The 27,382-nt window shown below is 36.4% G+C and overlaps 1 pseudogene; it reads left to right on the plus strand.

Moving 5' to 3' along the window:
- Positions 1–522: 522 nt before the first annotated feature.
- The window catches only part of LOC100754428, a 56,716-nt pseudogene continuing 29,856 nt past the window's right edge, over positions 523–27,382 (plus strand).

Below are 27,382 nucleotides of genomic sequence, written 5' to 3' on the forward strand. Positions count from 1 at the left end.
TACTAATTTTTCCTTAGTTTTTTGCTGGTCTTTTCCTCAATTTATTTAAGGCATTTCTTTCTTTCTTCTTTAAGGACCTCTATCATTAAGTTGATTTTAAACCCCCTTTTCTGTTCTTCAGTTGTGTTGGAATATTTATGACTTGCTTTAGTAGGATAGCTGATATTTGGTGGTAACATATTGCCCTGGCTGCTGTTATGCTCGTATAGGGGCATCTAAGCATTTTGGTTTAGGGTGATTATAGATCTAGTTGCTGATTTCTGGATTTTTCTTTGATAGATGGGTATTTTGCTCCTCAATTTCTGTTCCCTCTTTGGTCTTTTGACTTGTGTGGCCTGTGGTTGAGCAGAGGGTCTCTATCCAATTTGGACTTCTGGTGGCCATCATGGTCTCTTGTCAAACAGGGGGTCTCAGCCCAAGTTTGTGAAAGGAGTTCTGGTGGACTGCTTTGCTGTTGATACAGCAGAAAAGTTGCAGGCTGGATTTCTGGTTCCTGTGTGGCCTCTATCATGGAATGTCAGCATGAAGTGGGAGCTGGGATTTGGCAATGAGGAGGGAAGTGGGACTGGCAATTGGGGTCACAGCTCTTCTGGTAAGCATGGCCTGTGGTTGTACAGGGGGTCTTTGCCTGAGAGATCTGAGTGGGGGTGTCTGTGGGCTAGCAACCCACCTGGTCTTTTCGCAGGTGTGGCCTGTGGTTGAGCAGGGGTGTCTGCCCGAGGAAGGAAAGAGTGTGGATGGAGTACATGAGTGACTGGCTTGTCTGGTCTTCTTGCAGTCATGATCTGTGGTTTTAATTTTCCTTTAGACATTAAGTAGTTTCTCCTTTTTCTTGTCATTTTTGAGAGTTTTAAAATTAGGACTTAAATTTCTTCTAAGTTATCTGGATAAGCAAATTGTGTATTTCATATTGTGGGAAACTGTTTCTCATTGTTTTAGGAACTCATCCTACCTCATCTAAGTTGTCAAATTCATGTCTTGGGGGTGAGCATAGGGTTTCCTGTAACACTTTTTCAATCTTCTGGTTTAGGATGGTATTTCCAATTTCATTTGTGATATTAGCAACTTATTTTATGTCTTTTTTTTTGTCTTTTTCCCCTTTTTGTCCTGTGAGAACATTGTTAAAATTCTAGGTTTTTCCAATACAGTCAGCTTTTATTTTTTTTAAAAAGGTTCTTTATTGTACATACATGAAAGTTTATGTGTTAGTACCATCTATTTCTGCTTCTGTATTTATTATTTGAACCACTGTTCTTGCTTTGTGCTAAGTTGAATCTTACATTTTTGATTTAAGAGTTTTTTAAATGTACAAATTTAGAGTGTTTCATTTCTCTCCTAGTCTTGCTTTATTTAAATGCATTTGTTTCTTCAGTTTCTCATGTAACTACTCTCTTTGACCAGTGGATTTAAAGTAGTGTTGTTTCCAAATTTTAGGGATTTTCTTGTTATGGGTATATTACTAGTCTCCAGCTTGAGGTCTGGTATCACATAACAAACTTTGTAACATCTCAACAATTCCAATCCTGAGTTTTGTTTTATAGACCATATTCTGCTCTTATTTGGCATATATCTTGTGGGCATCTGAAAAGAGAATGCATTGTTACATCACATAGTTATTCTATGAACACAGATTTCCTCCTTGTAGTTGCTCATGTATTTATTCTGTATACTTTCTGTTTTTAATCTGTTTATTTTATCAGTTGTCAAGAAAGTAGTATTGAAATCTCCAAGTGTAACTGATGAGATGTTCGTGTCTCTGCCATGTAAAGTAAAAGTCCAGATTTTGCCAAGAGGTTACATCAATATCTATTACACTAATATCTAAGTTCCTTGGCTGCTCTTGGGTAGATGGAGTAGTTCTGCTTTTCTAAGTGGTCCCACTGATATGGTATTGGGAGTGGCCTGTTGATGGTATAATTTCAGGATATTCTGTCTTCTCCAGCAACGCTGTTGAAACCAGGAGTATTTGGAAGAGTCTTTCCTTTTTTTTTTGCCACAGTGAGTATAGAAGTTCCAATCGGGTGGATTTGTCTTCAACATTATCTTGTTGGAGGTTGCTTTGTAATACACTTGATTTCAAGGTGCATTATATAGATATAGTATTGATATAAATTGATCATTAGAATTGAATTGAAGATCCAGAGAAGAAAGGTCCACAAGCATAAAGACACCCAATTTTGACACAGAAACTACAAAACAAAAATACACACTGAAAAAAAGGAACACATCTTCAGTGAATGGTAGTAGTCAAATTGAATAGCTACATGTAGAAGAATGAAAATAGACTCACTACCCTGAGCAAAACTCAACTCTAAATGGATCAAAGACCTTCCCATAATGAATATCCTAAACCTGATAAGAAAAATGTAGGGAATCCATTGGCATAGTAAAGGACTAATTGAAAGGGAAACAAACAGCATAGAAATAAAAACCCACAATTAATAAGACTTCACAAAATAGAAAAACACTTGCACGCCAAAGAACACCATCATTTGGGCAAAGTGGTAACCTATAGAGTGGGAAAATATGTTTATGAATTATTCACCTGACAGAGGATTATTATTTATAATATATAAAAAACTAAAAACTAGAACATCAAGAAACCAAACAGTTAAAAATGGGATACAATACAAAGCTTCTCTTTCTATTTTTGTGAGGAATGAATGGGGATTTTTATTGGAAGTGCATTTAGTCTGTGAATAGCTTTTGTTGGAATGTTCATATTTCACAATGTTAATTCTACCAAACCACGAGAATCTTATGCCTTCCCATTTTCCAGTCTTTTTCTCTTTCTTTAGAAGTTTAAACCTTTCATTGTAAATGTCCTTCACTTCATTGGTCATGTTTGTTTGTAGATATTTTATTTTCTTTGAGGCTATTGTGTATGGGAGCATCATAACCCACACCCCAAAGAAATAAACAGAAAAAGACGTAACTAGACTATGAGGGTTAATGAGGAAGGGATTAGAGGAGGGACCTTGAAGAGAATGATAAAATATGGAATATGGAGAGACGGTTTTAAGAGAAGAATAATGTAGGGAATATGAAGAGAACAGTTAACTAAAGATCTTTGGAAAAGCCATATGGAAATCTACAACTTTAGAAGCTTTCCTAAAATATGTACATACATGAAAAGCATATAATGGTGTCTCTATATAACAACGGAGATAATTACCCTCCTAGATATCTTATGCCACCAAAAACCTCCTGCTGAGTCACTGATCAAAGCAGAGCCTTGGGAGATTCCCTGCAAACACCAGAGGTTATTGTTAAGGCTACTGGTTACTCATCGCAAGCTGATGGTAAGGTACTATTACTAAAGACACCATTTACTCATGTTCTTGAACATGGAGAAATCAAGCTGTTGCCCAACTAAAAGCTTCACCCATACTGACCTGCATACATGATGTTTGACAGTACTTTTCACACTACCAAAAGAGAAAATGAATCATTAACCTGACTATGCTACAAACCATGACCTATAACAGCAACCGGCCCACAAGAAATATTAGTGCAATAGTGATGCAGATATTACAGGAGTAACCAATCACTTTTTGATTGGATTTAAGGTCCATTCCATGAGACAGATCTGTTTCAAAACTCCTAAACCAGCCAAGTACCTGAGATTTGCTAACTCAGGTACCCTAGGTAAAACATAATACTGTTACTCTTCTAAAGGAGCACAGTAACAAAATAATTCCTAATGACAACTGCTGTATCTATACAGCAGAGCATCACTTAGCTCTTTTTTAAATTTTATTTTATTTAAATTAGTAACAAGCTTGCTTCACATGTCAATCCCAGCTCCCTCTCGCTCCCCTCCGCTCCAGTCCCACACTAGCCTCCCCCAACCCCCATCCCATCCCCCTTTCTTACTCAGGGAGGTTGAGGCCCTCAATGGGGAAATCTCCGAAGTCTGTCATATCATTCCAGGCAAGGCCTAGGCCCTCCCCCACGTGTCCAGGCTGAGAGAGCATCCCTACATGTGAAATGGGCTCCCAAAATCCATTCGTGTGCCAGGGATAGATACTGATCTACTACCCAAGGCCCCATAGATTGCTGAGGCCTCCTCACTGACATCCACATTCAGGGGATCCGGATCTGTCCCATGCTGGCCTCTCAGCTACCAGTCTGGGGACCATGAGCTCCCCCTTGTTCAGGTCAGCTGTTTCTGTGGGTTTCATCAGCCTGCTCTTGACCCCTTTGCTCATCACCTCTCTCTCTCCCTGCAACTGGGTTCTAGGAGTTCAGTTCAGTGTTTAGCTGTGGGTGTCTGCCTCTGCTTCAATCAGCCACTGGATGAAGGCTCTAGGATGGCATATAAGGCAATCATCAATATCATTATAGGGGAAGGACATTTAAGGTAGCCTCTCCACTATTGACAGTTGATGTAGAGAAAATTATTCTTAAAGTAGATATCAATTAACACAGAAAACTGCAATTGGTATTATGTGGAGAATGGGAGACTGAAGCATCAATCTTAAATGGGATATCTTTATCAAATTCCTCTCCTCAGAGTTCAAAAATATAAGTAGAAGAGGAGACAGAAAGATAGCAAAAGCCAGAGGTGGCAGATGATTCCATGGAAACAGTATATTCAGACACAATACTGTCACTGCAGAGCAGGGCCCATGCCCAAGAGTAGGTGTCCAAAACAAAGCAGGCTCCATGTTTTGTTCCCATGCTTTTTGTTATGATTATTCTCTTACTTATTTTTATGTGTTCATATATTTTTTCTTGTTTGTTTTGTTTTGAGAGAGAGGGTTGAAAATTGAGAACATACAGTCAGGGAGGATCAAGGAAAAATTGCTAGAGGGGGAAGAACAAGATCAAAATATATGAAAAAGAATTTAATAAAATGGTATTTTAAGACTTGAGCATAGATGATACCCAGAAGAGCTTAACACCTCTAATAGTTTATAACCTAAAGTAGATATTCAGTATGTTTTCTTAAGTGTTATTAATATATGACTTTGCCTTGTAATAATTTGCAACTTTTGTTGATGTCATTTAAAATAATCAGTAATTTAAGGCAAGATGTATGTGTTCAGAACAATCAAGGCACCTGTGTTCATAGAGACTGACATGAAGGTATAGCATAAGTACATGCTGGGAAAATGTGTGTTTTAGGATGCTCTACACACTGGGACAGCAGCCTTTACAGTGGGGATTTAAGCCCAGATTGTATTCTTATGGAAGTAAAGAAATAGATGGCTTAATTTCTTCATAATTTTCATTGAGGGATTGGTGTCAAGGCAGTTTTTCTGGAAAGTACCTTTGGCATATTTGTTCCCTACAATCTACTGTTGTCTTCTAGACTCATCATTTCTTTCAACTATGAGGAGTAATTATTCACTTAAAAAACCATACCATTGCATTAGAGCTTCCATTGGTGTGTACAAAATAAAAATTCAACAATTATGTTACATTAAATTAAATTAACTCTAGTAGCTGTAATTTCCCTTTTAAAAAGCATAACTGCATATTGGGCATGAAAGAATGCCATGTGAAGGTCATTATTTTCTCTGATGGTTTAATTATTTAATGTTTTGATTCCCATAAGAATTAGGATGCTCAAATATATTTTCACATGATTATAACCTTTCCTGTCAAGCACAGTTGTTTGGTATAGCTGGACTTTTTTTCTGACAGTGGATTTCTATATTAATAACTTGTCTATCTCAACTGAACCACTAAAATGTAATCAGTGCCTTAGAGTCACACAACAATGTGGTTACTATCAACACCAACTGATCAATGCTCATTGCACAGACAAATGGCTTACATGATATTGGCTATAGAAAGTTTAAAATGTGCATATTTTATGAGTATTAGCTAAGACTCAGTTCATGCTCTGATTATCTTGTAATCAGTAACGTTCACTGTTTTTCCATATCATAAGCATAGTTTGAATTCAGGTGAATACACACATTGTACTTGGGATGCATTTTTCTTGCCCTGTGGTTTGAATATATTGAGACATAATTCGTAATAAGGTTGTTACTCTTTTTTTGGGGGGGGAGTACTTCATTTATCTGGACTTTTGTATTTGGTTTGAATAGTCCCAGTGTTGGATGCCTTCAATTACAAGAACTAAATACTGCCAAGAACCACTGAAGTTATAATTAGAAATGATTTTCCATGGCCTGTGTCACTGCTCATATCAACATCTTCATTAACTTTGCCAGTTTGTTTGAATAATGAGAATAAAAACTACTGTAGTCAGGCAATCTGGGTCGTGACACTGCTTTCTAAACTTGGGACATTTATCTATTGTTTTTCCCATTTAGTCTTCTCATTTGTAAATCAGGGATCATATGACTTAAAAGTGACCAAGTTTTCAATTTATTTTATTCATCAGGTTACAATATGTAAATCAGTAATACACTACTGCATCTTTAGGTTTGAAGCATTAAAACTTATTTTTGATGTAAGGATTGCCACTTACCTTCTACAAACATAACAACATGAAGGAAGGATGGTTTCATGCACATCATATCTATGATGCAATGCCTAAAGGATATCTGTGATATTCAACTTGAACCAGCTGTTTCCACAGGTCTCCAGAAGTGAGAATTCAGCAGTCCCTTAAAGCAAGCCTTCTTTCGGGCACAAAGAATTCTGCATGTCATTAGGTCAGTGAGGAAGACTTCCTACCCATTTAAGTTGTATAAACTTAAATCATTTGGAAGTAAGTTTAGTTTCATGTGGAGAAAATCTGTTAAGTTTTCCTTTTAACTGTGTGTGTGTGTGTGTGTGTGTGTGTGTGTGTGTGTGTGTGTGTGTGTTTGAGAGAGTTATTGAGACTAACATCTAATTATTTTATTTTATGTATTTCCCCTATTATGCATGAGAACTTTGTGCTAGTTTGTTAAAGTAGAATGGGTGTCATCTCAGTTTGGGGGACAAAGTATACTTTACAGGTACTCTAGGGAGAAAAGTATAACACTGATTAGTTATGTTGACTGGCATCTATGCTGGATTTATGAAGACTTTTCTGCAGGGAATTCTGCATTATATCCATGCTTACTATGTTCTGCAATGACAAAGGGATAACAGTAAAATCTCACTTTCCTGATATGTATTGTATTTGTTTGCTCATGTGGTGACCATGCTTTGAACATATCTCTGGCTGAGAGGGCAGAAACAATATGGTGAAGAAAATTTCAATAGAATCAACAATTGTTTTTTCCTGGTAACAAGTCTGACATTGCTCAGGTGCTAAAACAAACACCTCATCTACTCTCTTTTGATATGATGAGGTGTATTTTAGGAACAAAAAGAGGAAGGGATCAGATCTGAAAGGTACAGTGATGAACATCTTCAGGATAGCAGGATAGTCTGCACCCAATAGCTGCTTTATAGAATTACTTTTCAATTCTCAGATTACATTCACAAATATGAAAGAAAATATGTATTATGTTCAAGTGTATAAAACTACAGTGGTACAAAATACAAAACTTAGTAGCATCATCCTAGATGAGGAAATCTCAAATTTGGGGTTTCTTCAACCCCTTGGTCACAGTCACAAGAATCGGAAAGAATGCCCCACTGTTCATGTAAGCCTGTTTGGGGTCCGAAAATCACAGAATGGGCATCTCCATGGCCTGTAAATTCTAAAGGCAAGGAATCATAGTTTAGCTGGAGTATCATGGTGTTCTTAGACAATTAGATACCTAATAACCACCTGGAAACCTTGCAATGACTCACTTTCCTATTCTCATCCACAGAGAGGTAAAGTTAGTATTCCAGATGTGAAGTCCAATCTCTATGAAGCTCATAGTTATTACGATAAATCTTTCCGCCACTGGCTTGAGTCCTGCCTGCCACATGGGTGGCCAAAATAATAACCAGAGACTTATATCAGATACAAATGCTGCTTGGCCAATGACTAGAATTTCTCATCTGCTAGCTCAGTCTTAATTATCATAAATCTATAAATTTTATAAGACTTATCTTATTGGATGCCAGTAGCAAGCATCCTATCTTGCCAGGCTCACATGGTGACTCGTACGGGGAAGAGAGAGGGGGCCCACTTCTTCTCTTCCTTGTTTAATTATGAGTCTCCTTGCTATGTCACTTCCTGCCTGGATCACCCCTTCTTTACTACATTTCCCAGAGTCCCCCTAGACTACTAGTCCCGCCTAACTTGCTGCCTCATTGGCCAAACAGTACTTTATTTATCATCCAATATGACAAACACATACATAGAAGCACTTCCCCCATCACATAGTGATGCCAGTGACTTTGGTCTATGAACCACACTTCAGAGCAGGTGAGGTTCAAGTGCGCAGAATTTTGGGAACCATCTATCTTACCCAAAGAAAACCTTCCTCCATTAAAAAGCAAGAAAGGGGAGCAGTATAAAGAGGAACATTAAACACTGGCTCCTGGGTCCTTCCAGGTAATCTTTGAGGCAATCTTTGAGAAAGAAATCACTGTCCTGCTACTCTTGGGATGCTCCAAGCAGGCACCGTAGATTGGTGATTATAGAGGGCCGAGGTCTGTTTCTTACAGAGATCAGTGCTGGAAAACCAAGATCAAGGTGTCTGAGGACTCTGTCTTGTGAGTGGCTACTTTCTGGTTCATAGAGCAGTACTGCTCAGGAATCCTCACCCGGCAGAAGGATAAGCATCTTTGACCATGAAGGATCTTTCTTCCACCTAAAATTACTCTCCAAATGCCTACCAGTGCTGGTGAGACTTGGTATATTAGTTTCTTGTCTTTGTTTTCTGAGACAAAATATTGTTACAAAAGAAACTTAGAGACAACAGTTACATAGGCTCATAATTAGAGAATACATTTAACCATGGTAGTGAAAGAATAGGAGTGGTGAAGGAGGTAGCTGATTTCACATCCTCAATCAAACCAATAGAGTTGAAAGCCTGTGAACAGCAAAATTTCTCCTTGTTATTTGTTCTCAGGCTCCAGTTCATGGAGTGATACCACTCATATTTGGGGTCTCTTCCCATGTATAATCAAGATAATCCCTTGTGGACTTCCCCAGAAATTTGGTTTTGTTCTGACTCCAAATTTCATTAAGTTGACAAAATTAATCATTGTTCTATGTTTTTGCATAAGAATGGTGAAATTGCAAGCACTGGAACACAGATATATTGTTCACCCCAAATGTCAGCTGTATTTCTGGTGCTTCTAACTACTGTTGTATCTAGTGCCCACATCAGAGCCCCATTAGAATAAGTCCAGAGACTTTTAGGTTTAAATTTCCATAACATGGTATAGTATACAGGCATTGTGGATCTTTATAGTTTTTGAATTGGCAAATAAATAATTCAGAAATTTTCAAATAAAGACTTTGAGGAAAGATGGAGTTTGTAAATATTTCTTGAGAGCAACAAACATGTTCACCAGTAAACTGTAAACACATAAAGCAAGCTTCAGAATCTGCTATATACTCCATAAATAATTCTTGAAGAAATAAAGGTAATAGATGGAAAGATGGATGTACTGATGTTGTGAAAAAAAAAACATTGCTATAAAACTTGATTTTAGGGAATGAAAATAAGGTGGAACAGCTATGAGAGCATGCTGTTAGTTCCTAGCACCAGGATCAGGCCACAAACCTCTAGTAAAGCTATCTCTTTGGTACCCAATTTTTCCCTTCTGGTCTCTGCATGAACATATAATTGTGTACACTTGACACATATACACAATTGAAGGTAAATAAATCTTTACAAATCTTTTGATTCCCTACTTTATAATGACATTATCTGCTTATGCCTGTTGCTTTTGTCTTCCTTCCTTAAAACTGGGTGTGCTGATGGAATGCTGGACCATGCCTGTGCTAGTCAAGGTGGGAATGACAGAGACATAAGTTAAAACAGTTTTTCTAATTGTAATCTGTTTAAATTTAATTTTATTTATTACTAAGGTATAGTGCAAGGGCAGTTAGTTCCTTGGATGCATTGCAGAAGCCTCATGTGAGCACAGTACATTTAGAAGGTTCTTCATATTATCTTCTATCAGAAGATGTACTATCAGAGAAGAAGGCCCCATTCTTGGATTAGACAGACTGCCTTAACACACTGGAGTTATTCCTTTCATGCTCCTCTAAATATCATACCATGAAATTGGTCCTATTTCTGAGTTACATGAATTATCACCTACTCTTTGATGTCTAATGTTAATCTGTACATCCTGATTTTTACCTCCTTGAAGTCCTAACTTTCAACATATTCATACATGATAGGATTCACTTGAAATCTTTTTAGTAACATGTACTAGTTATATATAACATTACGTTTAATTTTTAGATGTTCTTATGTGTGTATAATGATTTTAGTAATTTTAACCTACAATTACTATCCCCTTCTTCACCAGGTGATACACTTCCTCTTCTCAAGTAGTCCTTCTTCTACTCTGCAAGTTTCTGTGTGGTGTGTGTGTGTGTGTGTGTGTGTGTGTGTGTGTGTGTGTGTGTGTGGAGAGAGAGAGAGAGAGAGAGAGAGAGAGAGAGAGAGAGAGAGAGAGAGAGCATGATTCCAATTAGCATTAATTACAGGAACTTGTGGGGAGGAGCATGGACTGTTGTTCTATTATATCCATTCAGAGAAATCTGGCAGTCACTAATGTGGTCTTGGTCCAACATTTTTATTTATCTAATGAGCTAATCATAATGAGAATATGTTCAACTGTGTTTTCCAGGGTGTATCATTCTTATTCAAGATTTGTTAATGTTGTCACACATGATTTCAGGAGCCACTCTCTCTTATACATTATGCATAAAATAAATAAATATCCACAAGTTGATACTGATACATGTAAATAATAAAACAAATAAAGGAGAAAATAAAGCATTCTTCTCAAGTAGAAACTGAATAAATTAACAAAAATAGAAATGAAGGAAACTGAAAATTTGCCAACAATTAACTATTCTAGTAACAATTACAGTAGGATGTTTGAGGAGAAATATTGTTTGCATGGCCTTAGTGTGTCTCCCCTCAATTTGTAAATTGCTGCAAGAAAAGAAGTTACTATGGAGAAAACTACAAGATATAATATTGCCAAATAAGCAAAATGAATATGGTTATTTCATTAGAATAACTGAAAGCTGCTCATCACCTTTACTACACTATTACAAAACTTGAATATTCTTTAATTATTGTGTCATATCATCTGGGAAAATCCTACAGTTAGATGGCAGTTCAGAAAATTTCTGCCTGGTATTATTTGATGTATTAAATCATGAAAAACAATGAATGACTGACCCAATCTGTATACAGGAAGACAAGAATTGTCACAGAAGTAAAAGGAAGACCAAGAAAGGACTAGGATGTAACTCAGTTATAGAGTGGTATAGCATTTCACATGAAAATTTCTGGGTTCTGGATTTGAACTTTAGCAAGACAAAAAGGCATAAGAAGAAAGAGATACAACAATTCAGTGCAGAACAAAAGAAAGAAAATTATTATAAAAACCAATAAAATTTGAATATTTAATAGGTTGTAGTTGTCAATAAGTAATATGCCTATATTGATAATTAATAGTGAAAACCACATTGTTATTAAGCAAGATGTTATAGAAAATTAAGTAAAAGATAGGTTAAAAGCCTATATTATTTCAGATAAGTCAATATTTATTTCACACTAATTCACTTTAGCTAAGGAATGCATAGTATCAGCCTTAGCGCCACCTCACCCACAGACCAAATTCTTAGCACAAAGAAGATTTTTTTTTTTTTTTTTGCCACAGAGGGACAAAAAGGGCATGGAATAGGAGACAAAGACAGGAGACAGGGGACAAAGAAGAAGGGGGATAGAAGAACTAAGAGAGGGCAGGGTTATTTGTCCTGGTGGTGAGTGGGGAGACTATAAACTACTGCCTCTGGATAGAGGAGACAGATGTGCCCTGTAGGCAAATGGTGGTTTATAAAAGCAAAAGGAAAAACCGGGTGTTAGGAGGATGAGGTGTTCAACTTTAATTGGGAATGTTAATTAGGTGAGCCAAAGGAGGCTTTTGATTGCTGGACTGCAATACTTTGATAGCTTCATGGTCAGCTAAGGAGGAGGAAGTAGCCAAAAAAGGGAATAGATCTTGGAGGATAGCTTTAGGCATGTAGTCTAACAGTTCTTACCAAGGTGGAGGCAATGGCGTACAAGGGAAAGTCCTACCACAGCCATATTTGCCAAGTTTGTGCTGGCTAGAGCCCCTTCAAAATGATAGTGTCTTAAGATAAAAGTCAACACGGAGTAAACAGATAATAAAGTCTAGTCTGCCTTCGATAATGTACCTTCTGTCTCCTCAGCGTGCCTTGCCATGCCACACTTAGTAATGGACTCTTGGGTTGAACATACGTGACCTTTGCCCAGAATTAGAGTTCTGTGTAAATTTTAGAAGGCTATTATTAGCAGGTGGTCCTCCTCCAACAATGCTTGGATAAATTGAACTGTAGTTTCGTTGTCTTCAGTCACAGCAAGTAATAAAACTCACTGTCCATCCAATATCTAGTATGAGAGATAGCTTGTTCTTCTCTGAATTTAGATATAGAATCCTAGGAAGCTGGCTTAGAGATAGTTAAGGGTGTACATGGAAGGCCATATTTCTCTGTTCTTCTGGACCTCTTAGACAGCACTATTGCCTTGATAGATAAGAAAAAAATGTTTTCAAAAAGAGTGAAAAGTTTTGACATTTAAGATTTATATCTAAAGCAGACTCAGGGAATAGAAGTTAAAATAGGATAGTGCCAGAAAACTAATTTAACAGCAGTAGACAAAAAACAGCCATAGAGGACAAGCTCAGCTTCCAGGGAGGGTTAGTAATAGCATGTTTTCATAGCTCTGAGAATAAGACCTATATATTTTAGGACATGTGTGGAAGAGCGAAGATCATTGAATTTGCTGGTGATACTGAAACTGAAGTTGGAAAATAATAAGATGAAATATTATCAGATTGAAAAGGATTTGAATCACAGGTAATTAAGCCAGAAGATGCCAAACACAATCCAGGCATATAGATACAAACTAATAATATAGGATCAAGCAGCCAATTATGCAGAACATACACCCAGGGAAGGATTTGGAGGATATTGTGGGAAAATCTGTAAAACCAATTGCACAGAGCACAAGTGAATTAGGAAAAGCAACCTGGATTCACCAGGATATCTTGTCAAGGAGGAAGAAGACAAGAACAGAAAGTGGAGTTACACCTATGTTAGGTATTCTCTTGAGTTCTATGTGAATATAGTGTCCAGCCTTCAACTAAACAGAAAATGAAAGCAACTAGGCTTGGGAATAGAGGATGTGGTAAAGGGAAACATTTAATTGGGAAGCAATTTACATTTAATTTCACTGGGAAATGAGGGTTTTGATAGAAGAGATTTTGAAAATTGGGTGTTATCCAGGAAAGTCCTGATATACAGAAAATGATGAACACATTATTGTTTATATGTATACACTGTTGTAGTGAGAACTCAAATGTCCTTTAAAGAGTACAACTAAGCATGTCCTATTCTTTTCTTTCTTTTTTTTTTTCACTGTTGTGAAGGCAAGATTACAGAAAGGCAAAATTCAGCCCCAGGGTTGATACTGTGGAACCAGAGCTGAACCATTTAATGCAAGAAAATTCTCCAAGTAAAGCTGGTGAAGTAAAAGTGCAAATGAGTTGAAGTGACACTTAAACTTATTTTTGGTGAAGGTGGCAATTAAAAAGCATTGCTAAAAAAAGAAAATCACAGTGAATGGAAAGTGATAATGTGTTTTAAATGGCCAGTTTTGACATGCAAAGTTTTCCAAATTGCAACATCTTCCTGTTTGAACTAGGATGTATCTGTATAAACAAACCTTGAAGTTTCCCATTTATTTATATTTGTGTGTCTTGCTGTTCTGATTCTGCTGCAGGGAACATGGATCACTTTAATGAAAGTACAACGGATGCCAATTTTACATAGCCCAATGTAGCATTCTGCTCAACTTGGTTTACTAGATTCACGATGTATGAGGACGTATGGCGTTCTGGCTGGCACACAGAGTAAAATATGAACATGGACAATTTTCCTGGTGACTTAGGATTAAAGAATAATTTTCATTTGAAATATGCAGAGAAATAGAGCAAAGTATTGAGCCTTGTTTATCCTTTGCTACTTCTGAGTGGTTATCTCACTTCTCCACTTTATTTTGCATGATAAAGAATCACAGGAATTTCTCCCTGGAAGGGACTTTAAGAATCATCTAGCAAAATCCTCTTAAATTTCAGATAAGGAAAATTAGAAAGAGGGGTTAAGAAATGTACCAAAACCTTCAAAAAGTACCTAAAAGAAGGCTTAGGATTAGACTCGATTCCTATTTCATCACTTTAACATTCAGAGTTGTAGGCTGCTAAAATGGTAAGACAATATGGTTGAGTTTTTGTAATTATGCTTAATTATCTCTGTTTTTGTCCATGCTTTCATTTTCAAATCTATATTTTCATTTTTCAGTGTAAGAAACCAAGATCATTTGCACAATTATAGAATATGATCTGGGTGGGGATATGAGGGCACTCCAGAAGAACAGAAAATATCTGGGACAGCAAAAACAACAGCTGCCCTCAGCTGCAAAGGGATGTATCAGGCCTGGAGAAACCTAATGTCCTTCAGCATACCCACGGACATCAGGAACACATGGACTAGTAGACCAACTAGTTTGTGACTACTTATATTACAACAATGCAATACTACTTTGACCAGTTTGTCTTCTTCGGTTTTCCATCTTCTTGGATGAGATGGATTTACCAATTAGACAAAGTCTTTAACCAGTTATGAATATAACACAGAGTCATCTTTATGACACTAATGATGGGGAAGAGAGTGTACATGACCTTGGAATATGGTCAAATTTACCTTAAGGTATTTTTTTAGCAGGGTGTTTAATTAAAAAGCAATAACCTATTTCAAAATAAAGCTAGTATATTCCTTCAAATATTTTAGGGGCTAGGTTCAAAAAGGGTCTCCATTTAGAGACAGCCTATAAGAAATGAGCAATAAACCATTAAAATATAATTATGCTTAGCACATAAAATGCTCAGATTGCTAGAGAATTTCATGACCTTAGGGTCAAATGAATGAAAGACTTGTGGTTTTCATAAAAATATATCTAGTAGATGGAAATCTAGAAATTAATGTACCTTACAGAGAGTGAAATATTCTTAGATATTCCTCTTTGGAAAATGTTTACTTTATACATCCTTCAGTATTCTCTCAGTTGTCCTAAATATGTAACTTTATAGTATTTTTTTAAATGGCCACAAATTCTCTAGATATAAATATTGGCACAGCATAGTAACACATGTAAATTCACATTGTTATTTTCTGTTGGATGTCTTTTCCTAGAGAGACATGAATAGATGTCTCTTCTTTCCAGAGGGTATTTATGACATCCCAAGAAATTATTCCACCTTTTCTAGCATCATGAATCAATGAATTTATTTGGGGTTATTTATAGGAATATGAGTGACTCAGGAAACTACACTGCAAAACATGTCCACCGCTGGGTGACAGTTCTTAAGTCTATATCCCCTGAGTTAACTGTTATCTTACCAATTCTACCTAAGAGAGTTTCCTTTTTCCAAATATACATATATATATATATATAATATATATTATATATATATATATGTCATTAAATGTCAATGTCATTAAAGCTTAGTACAACTTTTACTATTCAAATAAACCTAACATTAGGTTGTATATCCAAAGCAAAAAAAAAAAAAAAAAAAAGAGTAGAAGGTATAAACAATGTTTCATTATTTGACTCTACAGTACAGATGCCAAAATCTAGGCCTGACTCTCTCTGAACTTTATCCTTAAAATAAAGTGAATTCAGTAAATTATTCTTAGAAGTGGAGCTTACCAAAATTTCCTGTATTCGAAGTGACATTTGAAAGATAAACATATTGTACACATTATTATATACAAATAGTTAATAGACAGTTTGGAGTATGTTTACTATGAAGTACATGAGAGTAGGACTGGTAACTTATTCTGTAATAATAGGCAAGTCTGTTAAAAGTTATGTAAAATGTTTGGTTCTATGTATTTTCTAAGTAACATGTGAAAAATTTAAATATATGCTATATGAAGTTCTGAAGGAAACACTTTTGTTTTCCTTTGTTTCTATTTCAAGAATTCAGAAACCAACCATTGTTAGACTCAAGTTCTATCAACCACAGAGCTTTATTGGTTTCCTTGGTAGTTTTGGTTTTCTATTTTGTTCTGAAGAGGTGATGTTTTGATATTGACTAGGGGAGATTGCTGTCCATTTGCATGTAGCTAGATTCGACTACATAGTCTATACTGTTTAATTAAACCCATAAGTATTTTTGTAGTTTTAATTAAACAGTATTTAATAAGAAGATTAGAAATTATCACTTGACTATGTGACTATAAAGTTTCTCTGTGTTTATATACAATATTTAGTATAGAGTATGTCTTTATTTCTGGGGTTAGTATCATTATATCTTATGAAAAAACAGTATCTTTAAAGAGCTAAATATCTAAATTTCCATTTTAATTAAGAATAATGAATATACATAACAGACATTTGGATAGCACCGCACAGATGCTTAGATAGTCTGTTACCAAGTGGATTACTAATGTGGAAGAATGAATTTGAAGACACTGAAGGTGCTGGAGTGCCTTACTGCATTTATACTTTAGCAATAGTCAAAGATTTTTGGAATTTTATATTGATATATAAAAGATAATGTGATATATACATTTTTTTTTTATTTAAAGCTTAATCAACCATCCATCTCCAGGACCATTAGTTGTAGGACTCCACTGAGTCTCTGATTACTGGGTAAATGCTGAAAGTAAGTAGCAGATGGGCTTTAAGTGAAGAATATAATTTAAGCCTCATATGTGTTTTAAAATATGTATCAGGCACACAAAGTGAGTGCTTAATGATTAGGGATATTCAAACTGATAAGGAAGAAAAGAGATGATGAAACTTCCTGCCACTAACTTTCCCTGATCTAGGCACCTCACACATTTCACTCCATATTACTTTTACTAGAAACGACCAAACCAAATATAGCCCACAAAAATAATAGTTTTGCTTCACTTACTTCGCCTACAGTGCCAGGGGGATAGATTTAATGATCTATGGGTCTTTTCAGTCTCTCTAATATTTGTGATATGGCAACTGTCAATGTTGAACAAGAAATTGCTGAAATAGCACAACTTCTGGAAATGGATAATATCTCATAGGACAAGAGCCCAGAAATGGAGAGCACAGACACACACTGGCTAAAACTCATCTCACCAGGTTGCCAACTTCACTCTTTAGCTAATAAAAACAACCAACTTTAAGAATATGACCTGTCACTATGGCAATACCAGCCTTTTTCAGAATTTCTCTATGAACTATTGTGCAGGTCAATGAAATAGATGATTCCTTATTCTCTGTATTTTCTGTTTGGCTTTTTGCTAGCACCTGACCATTCGGTCATTATACGTTTTGTCTCAAAAAGTTGGGCCAATTGTGTTAGGACTTGGTATCACTGTGACTGTTTTTATTTACAAAACTTTGATTTTTGTGATAACAAGGAATTAAACTAAACCATACTCAAGTTCTGACAAATTATGTAATTAAAATCTAATCTCTTATATTCCAACACTGAGTCTGAATTACTAGTTGTTAATGATTGCTTTTCTCCCTGTGGTGCTGAATACCAAACTTGGGTTTGATACAGGTTCAACAAGTGATTGGCCACTGTGCTTCATCCCAGGCTCTCTAGTTAAATCTAAAAGGGTGAATCTGAAGTGTCAGGGCAGATAGCACACAGGTGAGAGAAACATTATTTCCTCACTTCTACTTTAGATATTTGAAATTTTTATGCTGTAAGAGAGACAAACATTGAAATCATGTAGCCACGCAAAAGAAGGTTTTCCTATGTATTCTAGTGCCAAGTGTTCAGTGCCTATCAAGGAGAAAGGATTCTGACCCTCAGTTAAGGCTCAAGAAATTCAAACCTGATATAAAAAAAGCACCACTTAGGAGGGGAGGTGTCTATGAAGGTTCAGTAACTTGATCAGTCCCTTATTGATTAAGATGATAAATAAATGACCACCTTGATTTTTCTTTGTAATATTTGTTACCCACGGGAAGTGTTATGAGAATGTTAAAGGTCAAGGCGGGGGAAAAAGCTGCTTAAAAACTCAGCAGAAACCCATTTATTAGTATAATTGGATACCAACTTAAAATAACACCCAAAAAATCTGTGATTATTGTGATCAAAATATAAAATGGCACATTTTATTTGATAAGTAAACCCAAAGAAATAACCAAAAAGGAGTTAAAGAACCACAAAACATTATAAAAAGTTAAATCTTGTAGGTGTATTTGAACACAAAATCTGTGCAACAAAAAAGAAGTAACTGTAATCATAAAGATATACTAGGAAACACCCAAGGAAAACACAAGGAACAAAAATGATGGAAAATGTATGTAAGACATACTAGAAACATGTAAAAGGATATTTGTGACATATCAAAAAGGCAGGAAAGAGGATACAATATTTGAAAAGACAATTATAAAAATATTATTTATCAAATAAGTCAACTCACAAATTCAAGAGGAAATATGTACCCAAGAAGAATAAATATAAATATACCACATATAACCATAAAAATACTGAAAAATGATGAGAAATCAAAAAATTAAAATAAGTTAGGCAGTGATTCTTTTTTTGTCATCCTGATTTCTCTTCGTTATTTTTTGATGCTTTAGTAGAAGTCACCAGTGAACTATGGGCACTGCATTTTTTTTTAATGCAAGGTTTCTCTATGTAGCCCAGGCTGGCCTCAAATTCCCAATTTTCCTGCCTTGTTTCACCCCCAAGGTTTAAAGAGAAATCTGGCATTAGGAAAATGTCCAGAAATCTATAAGAAGGACACCAGCTAACAATCTAAACAACAGTGGAGAGGCTACCTTAAATGCTGTACCCTGATAATGAGATTGATGACTACCTCATATGCCCAAGAGCCTTCATCCAGTAGTTGATGGAAGCAGAAGTAGACACCCACAGCAGAAGTAGACACCCAAAGAAGTAGACCAGAACTTCTGGAATCCAGTTGTAGAGAGGGAGGAGTGATGAGTAAAGGGGTCAATACCAGGCTGGAGAAACCCACAGAAACAGCTGACCTGAACAAGGGGGAACTCATGGACCACATACTGATAACTGGGAAACCAGCACAGGACTGATCCTGATCCCCTGAACATGGGTGTCAGTTAGGCCTGGTCAATCTATGGGGCCTCTGGCAGTGGATCATTATTTATCCCTAGTACATGAATGGACTTAGGGAGCTTATTCCACATAGAGGGATACTCTCTCAGCCTAGACACATGGGGGAGGGCAACCTACCAAGTAAGCGTCCCTCACTCTACGTCACCCTGACCATGCCCTTGCAGGCATGGTCAGGCACACCTGTAGCCAGCCATAAGCAGGCGTGGCTACAGCATCTCTTATGTTGTACTTTCATTTCAACCACATTACAGTATTCTCCTTTCTTAAAGGCATTCCCCTTAAAAATGGCCATTTACTATTTTCCTGGTTTCCATGTATACTATATGTTAAATACACAAAAGTCTTGAAACAGGGACAGTCATACAAGAAAGAGCCTGTGACATCTATCTTTTGCAGCTTTGGGTGACTACTGTTAGTCCTGTAATTTTTCAAGTCCCATCAATTTACCAGCAAACTTTATGGATAGCCCTACTGACATTTTTGTGGTGGCTTGGATGAAAATGGCTCCCATAGGCTCATACATTAAAATTATTTATTCATAATTGTTGGACTATTTGAATATGATTAGGAGGTGTGGTCTTGTTGGAGGAGGTGTGTCACAGGGGCAAGGGTTTTGAGGTTTCAAAAGCCAACATCATTCCCAGTTAACTTTCTCTCTACCTTGTGCTTATAGATCATGTGTAAGCTGTTAGCTACTACTCCATAGCCATGCCTTCTTACATGTTGCCATTCTCCCTACTATGATGGTCATGGACTCCAATCCCCTGGAACCATTGATCCTAAATTAAATGCTTTCTTTTAGAAGTTGCCTTGGTCATGGCACTTTGTTATGGCAATAAAAAACTAGCTAAGACATTTTTCCAAGTAGTCACATTGTCAAACTACCTTCTAAATATCAATGCTCATATTGATAGATTTGTGCTGTTTCCAACTTTGGCTAGAGAAGCTTATTATAGTTGTAGTGATTAATGCAGAGACAAATTACTATTTGAAGTACTGAGAATAAACAATTGTGAGTTCTCAGCCGTAGTTTAGACATCTATATAAACCTCCTCCTGCTAGGTTCAGGAAATATAATGGAGGAGCAGGCAGAAATAATAAAAGAGCTGGAGGATGGACAGGAGTGATATGAAAAGCTAGTCTTAGGGCCTGAGATGGCTGATGGACACATGGACTTACAGAAACTGTCGTTACCTATACAAGACATGCTCAAGATCCAGCCAGTTAGAGATTCTACCATGAAGTATGGAAAGATTCCTGAGGCCCTACTTCTGACTGAGGAGTTTTTGGCAGTTACTGGCTGCTGGGGAAGATAGTCATCTTTCTTTAGTTGTGGGACACTTATACTTTCCCTGCTTCCCAGTGAAAGAAGCTATACTCATGTTGAAGGTAGTAAAACTGAACTCAGTGTTCTATATAAATAAAAGAGGAATAATAAATATTATAAGAAGAATACATGAAGTTGGGAGGGAGATATAATGAAGGAGTTGTAGGGGGAAGTGTAGAGTGGATATGCTCAACATAACATTGTATACATGACATGTATAAATTATCAAAACTGGAATAAAATAAGATTTAAAAATGAGTGGCAAACTAAAATATACCATAAAAATTCTACAATGGTGCTAAAATATTGACATCTTTCAGTCAAACATATCCTGGTTGATTAATGGCTAGATAGACCTTCTGCCTGAATATAGGAGCTCTGGCTCAGGCATAAAAAATATTGTAAATAGAAACAGAATCCCATAGAAATTATATAACAAACAAATAATTAAAAGACAATTATGTGAAAAATTTTAAGAATGGAACCTTAAGATGTCTAAAATATACACAAAATTTAAAAGCATGGCAATAATATAAAATGTGATAATATAGACAGATACATACATATGCCAAATTCTTATATAAACCAACCTCATTTTAGGCAAAGATTCATCTCAAAATTTTAAAAGCATAAAAACTCAGAATATTTTCTGGTATCAGTAAACTTGATCTGAAATGATAGGAAAAACCTAAAATACCCATATTGTAGAGATTATGGAAATTAAGAGCAACAACTGGTATGGCAGGAGAATTCTCAGTGAATGATAGAAAATCTTCTTATAGAAGTGCTAAGATAGACAAGCTGAGATTTGTCCGCAGCAGCTGCTCTGTCATTGGAAGGAAATGCATGGTTTTATATCTGAACAGTACGAAGGATGGATATGGCAACATCTGTATACTCAGAAAGTTGGAAAAAATACATCCAAAAAATGAAGGGCATAAAGTCAGCACCCAAGTAGATAAAATAGAAAACAAGTAGAAAAAATATGACCACAGCACAAATGAATAACAGACCTGATACATTCATGGCAGGGTTTATCAAGAAGAAAAGAAGCTACATTCTCAGGAATTAAAACAGACATTACAGCAAGTTTTTCAGATCTTAAGAAAATATAGAATAACTTTATTCCAAGAAATCTGGAGATTTAAATTAAAGATAAAAATTCCCAGGAGAGTAAAATTTACCAAAATGAGCACAAGAAATAACCAAATTCAAAATACTTTAATTAATAGAATCCCTAAATAAAAACATTAGCAGAAAGAAAATTCTAGATGATTTGATTAGTTCATCCTTTCAACGTTGGGTTAAGGGATAAATGAAGCTCCTAACAGCAGCTATTTCAGAGCCACAGAGACAATTTCCTAGATTAAATTAGGAGGTCAATGTAATCATAATGCCACAACCTGAAAGGTCAATGAAATCTATGAAATCACATTTCCAGCTCATTTCTGAATGTGGACATAAAATTCCTAAATCACATTAGTAAATTTAACCCCAAACATGTAGACTGAATAATAGATGACGTTCTAGTTAAACTCATTTCAGTGTGTAAGATTGATTAACAGTTAAAACTCAGCCATTATAAAATACCATGTTAGTGAAGCTACAGAAAAACAAACAGTATGTTCATTAAATGCAGCAAAATAGTTGGTAAAATTTACTAGTTAATAAATTTAACAATATATTAGAAATAAAAGCAGTAATTTATTTATTTATTTATTTTGAGACGGGGTTTCTCTGTAGCTCTGGAGGTTGTCCTGGAACTCACTTTGTAGATCAGGCTAGCCTTGAACTCAGAGATCTACATGTCTCTGCCTCACAAGTGCTGGGATCAAAGACTTGCACCACCACTACCTGGCTACAAAAGGAGTAATTTCTTAATCATATACAAGATGTCTACCAAACCAAGAAAAAAAAACTTCAGCATATATTACATCTGAAGCTGCCCTGAGGCTCACTTAATTACCTTTGCTTATTCTTTATACCCTTCCATCTTAAAGCTTGTAGGTTGAGAGCATCCTCATTATCTGGACATGTGATAGCTAGCAAATATTGGTTGCCAATTTGACACATTTTGGAAGAGACAGCCTCAACTGAGCAATTGCCTCCATGGGATAGGCTCATAGACATGTTTGTAGAACATTTTCTTGGTTAATGATAGATGTGGGAAGTCTGAGTTTACTGTGGGCAGTGCCATTCCTGGGCCGGTGGTACTGGGTTCCATTAGAAAATAGGCTGTGATGGTTACATATAATATTTTACATGTATATTATATAGTGTATATATGTGTATGTGTAATAAATAGCTTTCTACTTGGACTTAAGACCTGCTCAAAAAAGGGAAAATCATGCATGATACTGTAAACCTAATCAACTAGTGAAGTTATGGATCTTGGAGGAAAAACTAATAATCCCTTTACTAAACCAATATCATATTTAACTATCCTCTAAATATTTGTCTTTGTACACAGAGACTAATGTAGCCCTCAACCCTATTTGGGTAAATTTCTATTTGCAGACAGAAGCCATTAAAGAAAATCACAGCCAATCAACTGTGGAACCCATTTCCAAAGGATACATCTACAAAACAACCCTGTACCTAAGGCTCAGGGAACATTGTGTAAGATGGCATAGGAAGGCTGTAAGGGACAGAGTTTGCTGTGAGACTGTGTCTACTGGTAATGTCAGAAGCTACACCCATTAAAATTTCACCAACATGATTGCCTAAATGTGAGCTGAACAAGGACAACAATATCAGACATGCCAAAGTGCACAGGGAAAGACCATGAAGGGGGAAAACACTACACAAAGAACTATGGCCAACTAAGAAATACTTAGAGTGGGAGGAACAGTCTTCCCCAGGGAAGAAAGAGCACAGCAACTGATTATACAGTACCAAATATTTAGTCCTGAAAACATACACATATAAGTAAAAACATATGTATACAAGTAAACAATACAGACTGAACAGGTTATATCTAGGAATATATATGCATATGCATATAGCAATAATTGATGAAGAAAAGAGGCTTTGAAATTCAAGGAGGAAGAAGGGCTATGTGGGAGGGCTTGAGAGAGGAAAATGAAGGAGGAAAAATTAAAATCAAACCTAAAAATTCTTTACTATTTTTACAAAGTTCAAGATTTTTCAAAATGAAGCTAATTTTCTATTTATTTTAATTGTTTAATTTACTTTTTAGATTATGACACAAGTATATAATTTCCACCTGCCCTTTCCTGTTTCCAAAATCTCCCAAGTTTCATATCAATTCAGCACAAACTAGAGTTATTTTGAGGCAGGGAGGCTCAGTTGGTAAAATGCTCCTACTACAATGCCTGTGAACAAGCCTGCGGTGCACCTTCTTGATAGAAGGTTAATGTGTGAGGACCCAGCTCAGTTTAGGTGGTGCCACCCCTGGACTAGTGGTCCTGGGTTCTATAAAAAAAGCAGGCTGAGCAAGCCATGGGAACAAGTCAGTAAGCAGCACTTCTCCAGGGCTTATGAATCAGCTCCTGTTTCCAAGTTCCTCAGTGATAGACTGTTACCTATGAAAGAAACAAGTCCTTTCCTCCCCAAGTTGCTTTTGGTTACAGTGTTTTGTTGTATTGATAGAAACCCTGACTAAGACACAAGCTCAGTAAGCCATGGGAAGCAAGCCTGTGAACAGTGCTGCCATGACCTCTCTGCTTCTGTCTTGCCTCCAGGTTTTGATCTTGAGTTCCTGCCTTGGCTTACTTGATTACGGGCTGTAGTCTTCAAGCAGAATCTTACAAATCTCACAGCCCTTGTGGGCATGGTGTTTATTGCACAAATAGAAATAAATCTAGGGCAGGGGGGTTGTTGATGGAGTAGAATTCCATGTCCTCTTCCTAACATATTTTCAGCTGAAGAATTCCACAGTTCATTCTCACCTTGCAGGAAGGACTTCTTTACATGGAATTAATTCATAACTGTACAGGACATTTTAATAATTGAAATGAGACAAGAGAAAGAGATGCTATTTGCAAAGGCTGGGAAACAACAAGTGAGACATAACATCTCAGGACAATCCAATGACAGATGAAGCTAAGGACTTGATAAGCTATTAAAATTATTATGAGGACTTAGTAAAGCTGCTATGTCCAAGTTTAATGTATAAAAATAGGATGTGTTTTATGTGTTTGAAATAAGCAATAATACTTGTGAAATTTAAAATGATACTTAGGAAAGATTAAGGAAAACATTTTCTTGGCTAAAACTTATAAAACACCATTGAAAGAAGAGGAAAATGTTAAAACAATGAAAACTTGCAGTGCTGTACATTCAGAAGTCTTAGAGCACAGTGGCTCAAAACATGGTGATTATTTCTTTTCCAAGGACCTGTGCTGAACAGTCTCCTTCCTTCCTCAACTTACATGGAAAGGATGTACTGGAAGTTTAGGACACGCTATTTTCTTCTAAATAAATGGAGCTTATAAACTAACTTCATACCCTTTACTAGTTGAAAGGCAGCCTGGAAAAAAGTAGCTTCTATCCAGACTGCCATAAATGAGCTTTAATTCACTTTTCGTACACTAATGGAAGAAGGGAGAAGTGGTTTTGGCAGATAAGTGGTAGACTTTCACCATTTGTGAATAGTACAGTGGCTTTTCAGCCAACCACTGTAGACTGTTATGAAGGGTGTATAGAACTCAGTTGTGGTGCTATCGGCTTTACAGCAAGCCTGCCATCCATGCAATCCTTATCATCCTTAATTCTCTGGAACACGCAAAGAATTCTCCAGCATTGAGTTTTAGTTTCCTCATAGACTTTCTCCCTTCCTCCCCACAATGGTGTCAGTCATGAGTTGAACAAATCATGAGCTAATATTAAAGTACAGTAGAATTTCCTTAATAAAATAGTAAGGTAAATATCTTTGTGCTCAAAAATTTTCTATAATGTGACTAAATACTCTAATATAGGTGACTGCAAACACCAAAATTCCTCTATTGGTTTTACTTTAGTTAACACAGACTTTATTGTGAAATAACCATTGAATATTAACTATAGCAACCCAGAAGGCCAGTGGGGTGCTTTTAATGAGTTCACATGCAGAGATAATAATTGGATGGAGATTATGAACTCAATCTATTTACTGGTTAAAGTTAGGTTCTCTTGGTAATAACAATAACTCCAAATAACTTCACCTTTTGTAATATAGAATTTTGTTTACTTTTATAACCCCCAAAATGTCTGCACCATGTTTCAGGGGTGTGTCTAGTGCTTACAGTATCACAGGAAACATGTTCAAACTCTGATAATCCTTAAAGGTAGATAGAAAGGAACAAGGGGGATAAATGAACGAAGTGTTCTCATATTCAAAATGGCTTAGGATTCCTGTGGAGTTAACTTGGGCTTCATGAGATACTGACACAAAATACATCTATTGAGATAACAGTACAAATGAGGTTACTCTCAACTTCCTTTCATTTTTCTTCTCTTGTGTGAGTAATAAAACCCAGGCTACATTTTCTAACCATTTGTTCAACCAGGTCATGTCTCCCTTTAAGAACTGGTGTGTCCCCCAGGTCTGGGTCCCTAACTCAACACCCATGCTCACCTGCATGACTCTTGTTGAACTTGGTGAGTCACAAAAGAGAAACAAAGGAGACATGAAAGTGTGTTAGAGGGTGCAGCAAATAGCTGGGTTAATAAAGTGTGATAAGAATGAATTATGTAAATTTATGAAATTATTAGATGGCTCTGCTGGTAAAGGTACTTGTTACTGAGCATTTGATAAACTAAGTCTGTTTCTCAGAATCCATATTAGAGAATAAAAGAACCAATTCCTCAGAGCTGTTCATTGATATCTACATGCCACAGTGGCATACAGATAAGTACATGTGCACACATACATAATCTTTTAAATTGTAAAGAAAAGAAGAGAGAGGGGACATTTCCCTTTGCCTGGAAGGAAGAAATAAATTTGTCTTCGAGGACACAGAGCCAAAGAGCATACCTGTGACACATGAGCTTTGCTAATTACCATATAAAATCATATCTAATCACACCTACAAAACTATGGAATTTACCTATTCTGACATAAAATCAGTGTGTTACCATTTCTTTATATCTTTATTTCTTTATGGAAGCTCTCTTGTCAAGAAAAACTTGTTTTGGGCAAAACTCCGTGACTTTTTAATAAAGGACTCAACTGTTGTGCCCAGAGTCAGGACCCCCAAAGATCAGCAAGAGACCAGATCTGAAGCAAAAGCAAAGAGCCATTTTTATTATTCCAGCATGTTGGGTCCGACCATCCTTCACAAAGACAAGATGGCTACAATCCAGTGAAGGAGATGGGGGTCTTCTTTTAAGCCTCACTGAGGGTAATGTCTAAGGAAATGCAATTTTATTGTGATTAAAAAGATATCCATAGTAATTAAAAAGAAAAGACAGAAATAGGGGAAATCCCCAGCAAAGAAAGATACCTAATGACTCCCTTTGATACCATTTATTTTTTTATTTTTAAAAGAATTTTATTTTATATAGCAATCCAAGATCCCTCTCCCACCTGTCCTCTAGTTCTACCCACCTTCTTCCCACCTGCCTCAAATGATGTGACAGACTTTGTTGTTTCCCCATGCAAGTGGCAATCATATTAGTACATTCTTATTGGCTGGGGCTAGTCAGGGACTCATCAGGGCTGCTGTTATGGGGTTTCCTGCCCAGTTCTGCAACCTCCTTGACCCAAATGAACACTCAGATGCTATATTAATTATGAAACTGTTGGCTGGTGGCTTGGGTTTCTTATTGGCCATTTCTGTCTTAATTATTAACCCACAACTACTAATTTAC

This window comes from Cricetulus griseus, chromosome 2, assembly GCF_003668045.3.
Source record: "Cricetulus griseus strain 17A/GY chromosome 2, alternate assembly CriGri-PICRH-1.0, whole genome shotgun sequence".
Classification (NCBI taxonomy): Eukaryota; Metazoa; Chordata; class Mammalia; order Rodentia; family Cricetidae; genus Cricetulus; species Cricetulus griseus.